Source organism: Lepidochelys olivacea (assembly GCF_965140295.1).
Source record: "Lepidochelys olivacea isolate rLepOli2 genome assembly, chromosome: 1".
Classification (NCBI taxonomy): Eukaryota; Metazoa; Chordata; order Testudines; family Cheloniidae; genus Lepidochelys; species Lepidochelys olivacea.
Genome location: NC_140411.1, coordinates 277,518,165 through 277,531,144, shown reverse-complemented (window position 1 = coordinate 277,531,144; position 12,980 = coordinate 277,518,165). Strand labels below are relative to the sequence as shown.

General features: G+C 43.4%; 1 protein-coding gene across 3 annotated transcripts in view; it reads right to left on the bottom strand.

Annotated features, from left to right (window-relative positions):
* Nucleotides 1-12,980, bottom strand: part of SLC6A15 (solute carrier family 6 member 15) — a 58,879-nt gene that overhangs the window by 42,223 nt on the left and 3,676 nt on the right. The gene's annotated exons all lie outside the window — the stretch shown is intronic.

The following is a 12,980-nucleotide window of genomic DNA, read 5'->3' as shown; positions in this document are numbered from 1 at the left end:
GCTGTAACTCGCCCAGACAACTATCCAATGCCACGCACAGATGAACTATTAGAGAAACTGGGACGGGCCCAGTTCATCTCTACCTTGGACTTAACCAAGGGGTACTGGCAGGTACAGCTAGATGAATCTGCCAAGGAAAGGTCAGCCTTCACCACACATCTCGGGCTGTATGAATTTAATGTACTCCCTTTCGGGCTGCAAAATGCACCCGCCACCTTCCAAAGACTTGTAGATGGTCTCCTAGCGGGATTAGGAGAATATGCATTCGCCTACCTTGACGATGTGGCCATATTTTCGGATTCCTGGGCAGACCACCTGGAACATCTACAAAAAGTCCTTGAGCGCATAAGGGAGGCAGGACTAACTGTTAAGGCTAAGAAGTGTCAAATAGGCCTAAACAGAGTGACTTACCTTGGACACCAGGTGGGTCAAGGAACTATCAGCCCCCTACAGGCCAAAGTGGATGCTATCCAAAAGTGGCCTGTCCCAAAGTCAAAGAAACAGGTTCAATCCTTCTTAGGCTTGGCCGGTTATTACAGATGATTTGTACCGCACTACAACCAAATCGCTGCCCCACTGACAGACCTAACCAAAAAGAAACAGCCAAATGCTGTTCAGTGGACCGAAAAGTGTCAGAAGGCCTTTAACAAGGTTAAAGCGACACTCATGTCTGACCCTGTACTAAGGGCCCCAGACTTTGACAAACCGTTCCTAGTAACCACAGATGCGTCCGAGCGTGGTGTGGGAGCAGTTTTAATGCAGAAAGGACCTGATCAAGAATTCCACCCTGTAGTGTTTCTCAGCAAAAAAACTGTCTGAGAGGGAAAGCAACTGGTCAGTCACTGAAAAAGAATGTTATGGCATTGTCTATGCTCTGGAAAAGCTACGCCAATATGTTTGGGGACGGCATTTCCACCTGCAAACCGACCATGCTGCACTGAAGTGGCTTCACACCATCAAGGAAACTAACAAAAAACTTCTTCGGTGGAGTTTAGCTCTCCAAGATTTTGATTTCGACATCCAACACATCTCAGGAGCTTCCAACAAAGTGGCTGATGCACTCTCCCGTGAAAGTTTCCCAGAATCAACTGGTTAAAATCGTCCTTGAGATGTGGAAAATATTGTTAGTCTTTATGTACTTGGTAGTATATTTAGAGATGCATGTGTCTTATTAACTCTGTTTTTCCTAGAGCTCCAGGAAGAAATCCCAGCCAGCGTTTCACCCTAGCTGAGATTTGGGGGGGGTGTCATAAATATAAAGGGAAGGGTAAACCCCTTTGAAATCCCTCCTGGCCAGGGAAAAGCTCCTCTCACATGTAAAGGGTTAAGAAGCTAAAGGTAACCTCGCTGGCACCTGACCAAAATGACCAATGAGGAGACAAGATACTTTCAAAAGCTGGGAGGAGGGAGAGAAACAAAGGGTCTGTGTGTCTGTCTATATGCTGGTTTCTGCCGGGGATAGACCAGGAATGGAGTCTTAGAACTTTTAGTAAGTAATCTAGCTAGGTATGTGTTAGATTATGATTTCTTTAAATGGCTGAGAAAAGAATTGTGCTGAATAGAATAACTATTTCTGTCTGTGTATCTTTTTTGTAACTTAAGGTTTTGCCTAGAGGGGTTCTCTATGTTTTTGAATCTAATTACCCTGTAAGATATCTACCATCCTGATTTTACAGGGGGGATTTCTTTATTTCTATTTACTTCTATTTTTATTAAAAGTCTTCTTGTAAGAAAACTGAATGCTTTTTCATTGTTCTCAGATCCAAGGGTTTGGGTCTGTGGTCACCTATGCAAATTTGTGAGGCTTTTTATCCAACATTTCCCAGGAAAGGGGGGTGCAAGTGTTGGGAGGATTGTTCATTGTTCTTAAGATCCAAGGGTCTGAGTCTAGTCACCTAGGCAAATTGGTGAGGCTTTTTACCAAACCTTGTCCAGGAAGTGGGGTGCAAGGTTTTGGGAAGTATTTTGGGGGGAAAGACGCGTCCAAACAGCTCTTCCCCAGTAACCAGTATTAGTTTGGTGGTGGTAGCGGCCAATCCAAGGACAAAGGGTGGAATATTTTGTACCTTGGGGAAGTTTTGACCTAAGCTGGTAAAGATAAGTTTAGGAGGTTTTTCATGCAGGTCCCCACATCTGTACCCTAGAGTTCAGAGTGGGGGAGGAACCTTGACACCGTCAATTTTAAAATGTAACCTATAAGAGTAATTTCTTCTAGCAAGAAATGTGAATGATGGAACAAGCAATCTTTCCCAAAGACTAAAAAACTAGAATAGAATTATTTTCAAAAACCTCTGGTAACTGAATGGAAGGGAAATTAAAACATTAAAAAAACAGTGCTAAGTATAATCGGTCCATCTAGTCCATTTCACTACTTCACTGAATGACCAACATGTCATATTCAAATTGTTGTGAATTCTCAGATGCTTGTAACTTCTACAGGTTCCCAGATCAGATTCTCTTTACCCCCTAAGCCTTTGGGGAAATTTTTGCCTAATATCTAACCTAAATCAATATCTTCTAAAATTGGATCATGACCACATGTTTAACTGTTATCTTGTAATGAAAGCAAAATAATTCCTAGCCTCACTATCTTGTCTCCATATAAATTAGCCTATAATTTAAATTAATCTCTCAAATACTTTTAAACTTAAGGAACAAATTTGTAGAGGAAGATTCATAAATGTTCATTTCTGAAGTATTTCTATGCACTGTTGGGGCATACAGGAATTATGACATGTCCTAGCTTCTGCTACTTCTTTTTTATTTTTATTATTATTATTTCTTGCTTTTCAGCTCTTATACATATAGTAATGGGAATGCTTTTTTCATATATGCTATGTTCAATCCAAGCTCAATATGATCAAATTGCCGGCCACTTTTGCCCTTATATAATTTCACGTTCACCCCATGTATCTCATTGTAAACTATGCATTATTTCTTCCCTTTATAAAACAACCTGAATTGCTGCCTCATTTCTTCAGCACCTTATTGTCCACTTAAGCAAACGGACAGAGCATTATATGCGACATAACTAATTTTCTAAAGAAAAATCAGATTACCCCAATGATTTATGTGATTTATTCCAGAATGGGTCATTTAGGAGAGAACATATGCCAAGAATGTTACCTGTCACAATAGGGCAAATATTATGGTAAATCATGTCCTGGACCCTGTGTCAAGTTAGATGTTCTTTCACCAAGCAGTTAGGTTCCCAACAAAAACAGTGAAAGTTTCAGCATAATGCGATATGTATTATAGCACGTCCATAAAGCAAAAGGCATATGACAACCAGCAATAACATGCCACAACAAAAAAGGTGGGGTGTCTTTTCTCTTTACTTATCTGAGACAATAGGCATTTGTAATGAAATCCTATCACCCCTTCACATTTTGTATGAGCCATTTCCATTCTGTTCTGTCTGTTTTAAATCAAAATGTGGGGGTCTTTGGTTTGCTAAAGTTTGAGAACCGCTGGAATAGAAGACAGACCTTGTCCCTAAAATAATAAAATAAAACAAAGAGTACTTTAAACCAGTGATTTTTCATAAGGCTGAATACAAAGAACCTCTGTGTTGTACTAAATGTTGGGCTTTATTACCTGGAGTCATGGATGTAGCCAAAACTACTAAGCACTCTAACATGACTTTTACTAGATTCTAAGGCCAGAAGGGAACATTGTGATCATCTAATCTGACCTCCTGTGTAACGCAGGCCTTCTGTTTACTTGGAGTGGGTTGGTTACTGATGAGGAGGTAGTGATATGGCAAAATACAAAACATGGCTCCTGATGGACAAACAGGGAACATAGTATTGCCCATTCCAACCGTAGGGTATTTTCCTTTAAGTTTCCTTGGAATGGTACTGTAATGCTGTGACTCTGCACCCCATATTCTTGACAGTAATATATTTATGATATGATTATAGCATAACTATGATGTATTTTATGCAAGATAGGGTCATGTGAGATATCTTTGGAAAGGTTATGATTTACTACTATGTTTATACTATTTGTATGCATGTGCCTTTTTTGTATCTGAAGTTAGGAATATTGTCTATTTATCTATTACAAATGTGTTTACACATGGGGAATGCCCACTAGGCAGAATGCACTCAGTCTAGATGGCTGGCTGGGAAGTTAATGAACCATTAAAAAGAACAATAGGCCTTAGGAAAAGCTTATCTCCCACCTTGGAACTTTCCTGAGGACATTGTAAACAGCCTCTGACTCATGGCTGCCAGGACCCTACAGGGACAGGAGACCAGGTCACCTGGTACTGGACTCCATCTTGGAATACCAATGATTTTCCACTGACTGGCAAGGGAAGGAAGTGTGGAGACAAAGGGTTCCCGCCATATGCAAAAGCTATTTAAGGGAGGGAAGTGAAATCATTGAGGGTCTTCACTGACTCCCCACATCAAAGAGACTCTTGGAAACACCTGAGGAACAAGGACTGAACTGGGAGGAAGTGCTGGACTTAGGCTAAAAGCAATTTTTGGCCTGTGAAAGTAACACCTGGGGCTTTTAAGCTGCAAGCAAGTGCAGCTAGCCCCTTAAGAATCTCTGCAGCCTGCTTGAATCAACATTTAGGGAGAGAATTTACTACTCATATCCAATTTCTTTAGTATATTAAGCTTAGGTTGTGTTTTTGTTTATTTGCTCTGTAATATGCTTTGATCTTATAATCACTTAAAATCTATCTTTTGTAGTTAATGAATTTATTTTATGTTTTAATCCAAACCAGTATGCGATTGACTAAAGTGTTTGGGGGAAAATCTCAGCTTGGTTACCACAAGTGTGCATGCTCCTCTTCACATTGATGGACCAGGTGTTAAACCCATATACTGGCCAGATTTGACCAGGGCAGAAAGGTACTGCTCTGGGGACCTAGGATGGGAGGCTGGTGGTTAAAGAGCCTGCTGTGACTGCAGCTGGGTGTGTCCCTATCTGTGTGAATGCTGGTGAAAGTGAAAGGTTACAGGTCTTTGCAACTTGTCACAGCAACACAGTGTGAGAGAGAGAGACCAGGCTGCTGAGTCAGAGGGCTCAGTGATATCCCAGTTCCAGGTGGCCCCCCAGGGTGAACCTGTCACAAGTGCCTAATCTAGAAATGGACTGTGTTTGCATTATATGTTGGAAATAAATCTCATAGGCTTATTTTTGGTTTATCTTCCAAGTAGTGAACTCCTGAGTTTGGCATTACTGCCAGATAATCTGCTGTTTAGCCACAGTAGGCCCATTCCTGGTTACCTTCTAAGAAGGCTGATAAAGTCATATAGTACTGACTGATAGGTAAATTTAGACCATGTCACTTATATGTTACCTAACATTAAGGAAAAAAAAAAACAGTTCCCCAATAATAATACCATTACAAATGTAGTTAGGAGCTAATGACATTCCAACACAAGATACTATAATAGACCCAACATTTCCCTATAACCATTTTAAATCCTTCACCAAACTACATTGCTTTTGGGGTACAAGTCTCGCTTATGGACCCAAAAACATCTTTGCACTGAGACAAAATCCAGGGCCTATCAAATCTGTATCATAGGCACCAACTCCATGGATGCTCCATGGCTGGAGCACCCACACAGAAAAATTAAATTGTGCTCAGCACCCACCTGCAACCAAGCTCCCCCTCTCCCCCCATGGCCCCCAGAGCCTCTCCCCTGCTGGCGGCCCCATTGATCCACTCCTCTTGCTCCCTCCCAGCACCTCCTGCCCTCCGCAAACAGCTGTTTCATGGCGTGCAGATCGGCTTCAGGAGGGAGGGGGAGGAGCAGGGATGGGGCATCCTTGGGGGAGGGGGTGGAAAGAGGTGGGGAAGGGGTGGATCGGGGCGGGAAGAGGACAAGGGCTTGGGGGAAGGGGTGGAGTCGGGGCAGGGGCTTGAGGGAAGGGGTGGAGTTGGGGCAGGGCCTGGGGTGGAGGGGGGTTCGAGCACCCCCTGGGTAGAGGGGAAGTTGGGACCTATGAACTCTATTGCTATGTGGATAAGAAACCTGGACCCTCTCACAGGCAGACTTGGAGCAGCTAGAGGCATTACATATGCACTGTCAGCGCCAAATCCTCAGCATAAAGCAGTTTGACTCTGTGCTAAATGTCATAATCTCGCCAAGATTTGACCTTCCTTCAATAGTTCTTTATATTAAAAAGTGGTGTTGTATGCTTTTTGGCCATGTCAGCAGGAGAGACAAAAACATCCCAGGCTCTCATACTTTCCATTGAACCATGAAGGGAAGCATGCCCTAACCCTAACTGGCACCGCCCAAAGGGCCATCCCAGAGATACATGGATTCACAGGACTAAGCCAGATCTGGGAACTTCACTACACGATACATGGTGTGACACCATCAAGCATGGTCACTCTTGCCGGCACAACAGTCCGCGGATGACTACGGACACTTAATGATGATGTGAGGCAGATGGAGTTTGTCAGGAGGCGGAGAGGAGTTCAAATTTCCAATCAGACTCCACAGGAACTTCACCAGTGGGAGAATCTGAATAGATACATTCTCTAAGCAGCCTGGCTAGACAGCTTTTTTCTGCTGGTCCTGCCCACTTAGGGGGGGTTCACTGCCACCCATTCCTGCTCTTTCATTAAGAGTTGTAGCAGCTTTGCACTGTCTTCCACCATACCAGAGACCATCATCAATACTTAAATCCTTTTATTAGCATTTAAACTTGAATCTGGCTCAACAATCCTTTTCAGGCTTATCCGCTAAGATGTATATATTAATATATAAGTGCAACTTTCTGGATATGTACTGTTTTCCAAGCGCTGTCAATTATGTAGTATGAATAAATAATTAAAAAGTGATGGTGCTAGAGATTTTCACAATAGGGAAAAACATGCACAAAACTTATGTAGACTTGCATACAAATTTGAAAGTAAAATAAACATAGCTGACCCAGAAATCCTATAGCTGTAATCACAGCATCAGTCTATATGCAAATATATATGTAAGGCAATTTTAGTTTATAAAGTACAGTAGAATATTATTACACTGATTGATGTAACTCAACAGCAAAGAGCCATAGAAAAGATCTATTTTGACATAAAGTAAAACATAATTGTTTTTAGATTCATAGCTTTCAAAAGGGAACATACTATCATCTGAAAATATATAGATCCCAACACACCTTTAATGGAAGGTGTATTGTAATGTATTTTATTTCTTTTTTATTTTATTTTTATAGTTTATTTTGTATTTAATCAAAATTAAAAGCATTCATCAAAAAGAATGAGAAAGAGTCTCAATACACTAATTAATACATTCTATTTATTTGGTTTCAGCCCTCATTTGGACATTTACATAAAGGAAACAAAGACAAAATGAAGACATCACATTTTAAAGCTTTATAAAAGACTAGCAACAAACATCAAATAGAGCAGAATTTCTCATTAGTTTGAAAAGTCTCACTTAATTATAATATAATACACTATTCCTACACATTCAAAATAGAAAAAAGAAAAATGGAATTAATTTCCTTTTAAATTCAAGATTACTCACTAACAGAAGTAAGAGATTCATGTTCTCAGAGCTCAATATTCCTTTCAGGAGTAGCTCTTTTCATAACTTTGAAGAGTTAGGAAAAGGTGGAATGCATGGTGTGAAAGGATTTATGGAGTTCATGCCATATTCACCTAACTTTGTGAGAAAGTGCCAGAACAGTTTAAAGTCCAGTCTGCAAGGTGTTAAGTGCCTTCTTCTCCCATTCACAAAATGTCCCATTGACTCCCATGAAGGATCGTGTAGTTCAGGAGATAAGATACCAGACAAGTTGTCAAGATTCTATCCTCATTCTGCCACTGGGTGGCTTTCTGACCTTGATCAAGTCACATCTCCATGCTTCAGTTTTCCTGTCTGTAAAATGATGATGATGCTTACCCATCCCTGAGATTTATGTGCAAAAAGCTGCAAAACTAAGATGAGGATGCTCAGCACCTTACAGGAACCTTGCAGGAGTCGATTCAAATACAGAGCAGGACAGTGGAAGCTGATGCTGGGACAGGAAAAGAAAAAGAGCAGGAGCAGAGAGCCTTGCTGAGCTGAGAAGAAGTAGACAAGTGCTGCTGATAGGACCTGGGGGAAGATCTGAAGGACATCAGTTCTGACTGGGAAATAGGAATGGGTGGGGAAAGGTAGTAGGATTGATCCAAGTTTTGGAGGCAGACTGTGAGTGTGAAGAATGGCTAAGGTTGGTGAAGACCTATTTGCAGGCAGCTGAGAGGAAGAGCTACACTATGTTACTCTGTTTAATAGACATGAACTATTGCTGCAATGCAGCAGCATATTCCTTGCACTGTCTTCTTCCCACCAAGTGAAGCCTATTGTTACCCTTCTGCATCCTACAAGATGGAAAAGTATAGGAGTGGCCATTACACTGCTCCTCAGTAGGAGCTGCATGTTATAGCATTTTGCCCTAGTTAATTAATGTAGTTATACATACCAAAAAGTTAATACAAGTTTCCCATTATAAAACGGTTATACAAGTGTACATTAAGAACTTTAAATCTGTTAGGAAAACATGGTGTTCTCAGTTTCATCCATATTGTCGCTAAGGCTCGACTCCAAAAAATTATCAACCAGTGTGGTAGAAACAGACGAGGACTCAAGCTGCATCTGACTTGATCTTTCCCTTAGGAAAGATGTGAACTCATCCATATAAAGAGGGACCCAGTTCTGTGTGTTCCCTTGTGATTCTACCTGAGATGTGCAGGAATATAACATAGAAAATGTGACATTACAATCTTGCTTATAGGCTCAGAAATGGACCTTTGGTTTGGAAGCATGAGAAACAATGAGTGTCTCCCCCTGAAATGCCCCGACCCCAATTAAATGTTTTGATCCTGGGAAAATAATTTAAAGACTCAGGACCAAATTTACCAATCATGAAAGTAGGTGCATATTTTCTGACTTCAATGAAGTTATGCTTTCTTATTTTAAAAGTGAATGTAGCCCTCAGTTCCTAATAAATGCTCTTCCTGGGATCTCTCTTAGAACAGGAACTTCTTTCACAATCTCAAATACAGGCCAAATAAGTCCTTCATTTCTCCCTCCTGTTCTCTCATCCCGACACTCAGGTCCATTGGAGGATTCTTTCTGAATTTTTGGACAAACAATATGGATTAGCTAGGGGTAGAAACTATTCTTCACAGAATCGTCAGACTTCAGTAAATATTTGTTGACAGTTGGTTCATTAACTCAATGACAACTTTCTCCTTGCAAATCAGTGGCACAGCTGGGGCTTATATTTGGGGATCTCCAATCGCACATCTGGGGAATATCTAAGATTATTTTATTTTGGAATTCTTGAGTGTCATTTTTGTTCTGCATTTGTAGGTTGTCTCTAATAATCAGCTCAATTGTGGCCTGAACAGATCCTAATTTTATCTCTTGTGCCTCTAATCTTCTCATCAGATTCTATAGACTTCTCAGCACTTGTCACTGTGACATGCAAAGATGCTCTGTAGTGCCCCCTTCAGGACCTCTCCCCACCTTAATCTGCAAAGTTCTTAACTGGCCTGCTGGTTCCTGAGCAGTCAATATTTTCTCCTTGCCCTTGGAGGACTGGCTTGTTGATCGCTTGTTCTTAGAAGATTTTCCTTGGGCTAGGAGTTTTGGGCACTGATGCCTCCAGCAGGGGGCAGAGAAGGCCTAATAGACCCCATCACACACCTCCACCCTGCAGAATGGGCCTATTGATCCAATCTCCCTCCTCTGCAATAATGCCACCCTCCCAGGAAAAGAAATCTGCATTCTGATGTTGTGAATCTGGCTGGTGTACTAACTCCAGATACCACCAAGTAATGCAAGGTTTAGTGTCTTTCATTGACTGCCACCATTTAAGGGGTGCCTTCTGGGTTTCATTTGGAGGGTACCCCTCATTTGGGGACTTCTCTGGGAACCCCCTGGGCCCTTTCTAGTACCTCAAGTTGACTCCTCAGGAGGTTGGGACCAGGCTTCACCAGACAAGGGCCATTCACTCTGGCTGGACCAACCTGCTGCCATAAAGTCCTCTGTGAGTTGAACTGTCACCGTGCCGAGATTGTATCAGCATACTCAGGTTTGGATGACAGTTGGCAGAATGTTTGAGCACCAACACCTCCAGAATCTTGGCTGGAGGGCGGGATGCCAGCTGGAGCTGGTGGGCAGCTCAATCCTTTAACCACTAAGCCACAGCCTGGGGTTGTGCCCCCCAGTGGGAAATGTTCTGTCTAGAATCGTCTCAGGCGATGGATGCCCCTTGTTGGTCGAGAACAGTAGCTTTCAGGGTATCAGAATCCTTTGCAGCTTCATCATCTAAGGCCACGTAGGCCACCTGGGCTTCCCCAGCCAGAAAAGGGGCTAGTCGTGTGGCTCATGTGTCCTTCTCCCATTGTGTGGCTGTGCCTATGCACTCAAACATAACAAGATATGTCTCAGGGTTAGCAGCAGGTCCCAATTTGGAAAGGACAATACTGGGGCTGGCTGAGTCACTTCAGAGTGGGAGCAGCTGGTGATCCATTCCAGTGTTGCCTCCTAAAACTGTTACTGCCATTATTGCTTGCTTGCTGCTATTGGGTGGCTCGCCGAGTCTGGGCTGCTGGGCCTCTGCCTGGACCTGCTGCTGCTGAGCTAGGAGTTGTATGATCTGCTCCATGGTTACCCTTTACTAAAAACGTCAGTCCCACTTCTGGGTCCAAGATGTGGCAGGCAGGGCTGCATGTGGTACTGCAGTTAATCCACACCTTAGTCTGCAAAGTTGGCCACTTACTTGGGGCTGTAAGCTTGGCATCAAGCTCTAAACAAAAACAGCAACTCATGATTTGGCTGTCTGCGCCTCTAAACAAGGAGGGGGAAAATTCCTTCAAAATGCAAATGCTTAGTTGCAGTGCTTAGGGCAAGGCCTTGGCCTGGTTTCCCGGTTTGCCCTGATGAGCTCCTCCTCTGTCCCAATCTCACCTAGTTCTGCCCTTGAGCAAAAGCAGGCTAGCCTTCTTAACTGATCTGCTGGTTCCTGATTGGTATTTCCTTCTGGACCTTTCAGGCCGCTGGAGAACTGTCTTGTTGGTTACCCAGTCTGAGTGGATTTTCCTTTGGTGGAGAATGTTAGGGCTTTGATGCCACAGCAGGAGGGAGAGAAGCCCTGATAGACCCCATCAGTGACCCACAACACAGAATTACTGAATGAGTTCTGCACCATGTCCATTTTTTCTGGACACAATCTTTTTACAGTTTTACATGGGGGTAGTTGCAGATATTTCCACTTTAGATGCAGTGAAGACTTCACTTGCTTTGTGATTATTTTCTATGGGTATGTCAGTCAGGGCCAATTGTTTACTACCTGAAATTCATAGATGCTGGAACTAGGGTTGCTGCTGCACCCCCCTGGCTTGAAGTGGTTTCCATCATATACAGGGTTTACAGTTCAGTTCAGTGACTTTCAGCACCCCCACTATACAAATTGTTCCAGCACCCCTGCTTAAGTCCCCATAACTCCAGTATAACTGGGAGGAGGCAATGGATAAGCAATAGTGAAAACATCCACCAGGCCAACACAAGGCACAAAGGTAAGCAAATTCACAGAGTTTTTCCTTTTTCTGCCCTAATCATGTATTTGCCATTACATTATGATAAAGAGTTTATCAAAAACCCTTACTCCTTAAGCCTTACTTAAGGTGGCAGAGGATATAAATGTAAGCAGTGTCAGGATGAGCTCCACCCTGACATCTGGTGGTGAGGTGTGGCAAGTTGTGGAAAAGAGCTTCAGGGGCCGATCTCATTTGCATAGGCACACCCACCCCACCTAGAATGAGGCCATAGCTACCCAAATGGTCACTTTGGCTGCTGTGGGATCCCCAGTGTCTCTGTTATTGGGGCAGGAAGAATAAATTGTTGTTACGTTGATTATGGGAACTGTGCTTGGAACTGTACTTGGCCTTTTGTTATGATGGAGGGACTCACCATCAACTAAGTAGCACTCGCTAGGCAAGGGTCATGGGTTTTAAAACTCTGTGAAGGGAGAGAGGCTGGGGACAAGTATTAATACTTGGTGGTATGGGCCCCTTAGTGAGGGTCTTACGTGCTAATTGCACTTCCTCCTCTCTCCACTGTGGAATATCAGAGCTAATTTTGATTACATTAGGAGTCTAGTTACAGGCTGCTGAGCTCACTTTGAGCTAATGGTGCACCAGCACTGAGGCTCCCCTACTACAAGCTGAATTCACCAAAGAGCTGAACTGACTAAGAGCTGAAATCACTGAGCATTGTGTTAAGTAGTGAGGGAGCCTGAAGATATATTGTGGAGCAGTTTGCGGGACGGCTGGAATGCCTTGTGGACAGGCTGGTGGAGCAGTTCGTAGGACGGTGGAAGCTGCTGGTGGGACGCAGAGCAGTTTGTGGACTGGCTGGTGGAGCACTTTGTGGGATGGCGGGAGCTGCTTGTGGGCCGCGGAGCTGAGCGAAGGAGTTTGTGGGGCGGCTGACAGAGCAGAGCGGAGGCCTATGGAGCTGTGGGTTGGTCAGTTTCAGATCATGTAAGGTGCCTCTTACCCCCGCCCCATCTCCACCCAGGTTGGGAGGTAAAGCTCCACAGATAAACTTTCGAACTCTGGGGCTGCCCTGACCAGGGACAGAGACGTTTGGGTCATTGGACTTTTGGGACTTTGGGTGATTTGGGGTTGCTGGACTCAAGAACCAAAGGGAAAGGGGCATGCTCCAATTTGCTTGGGGTGGGTTTTTTGCTCATGGGTTGTGTTATGAATCCTGTTGGTGGTGTTTCCCCAACATAATGCCACATTGTTTCTCTCTGTTATTAAAAGGCTTTTTGCTACACTCAGACTATGTGCTTGCGAGAGGGGAAGTATTGCCTCTTGGAGGCGCCCAGCGGGGGTGGTATATATTTGTCCCAGGTCACTGGGTGGGGGCTCGAGCCGGTTTGCATTGTGTTATTGGAATGGATCCCCTAGATATTGAACCCGGCCCTTGTTGCTG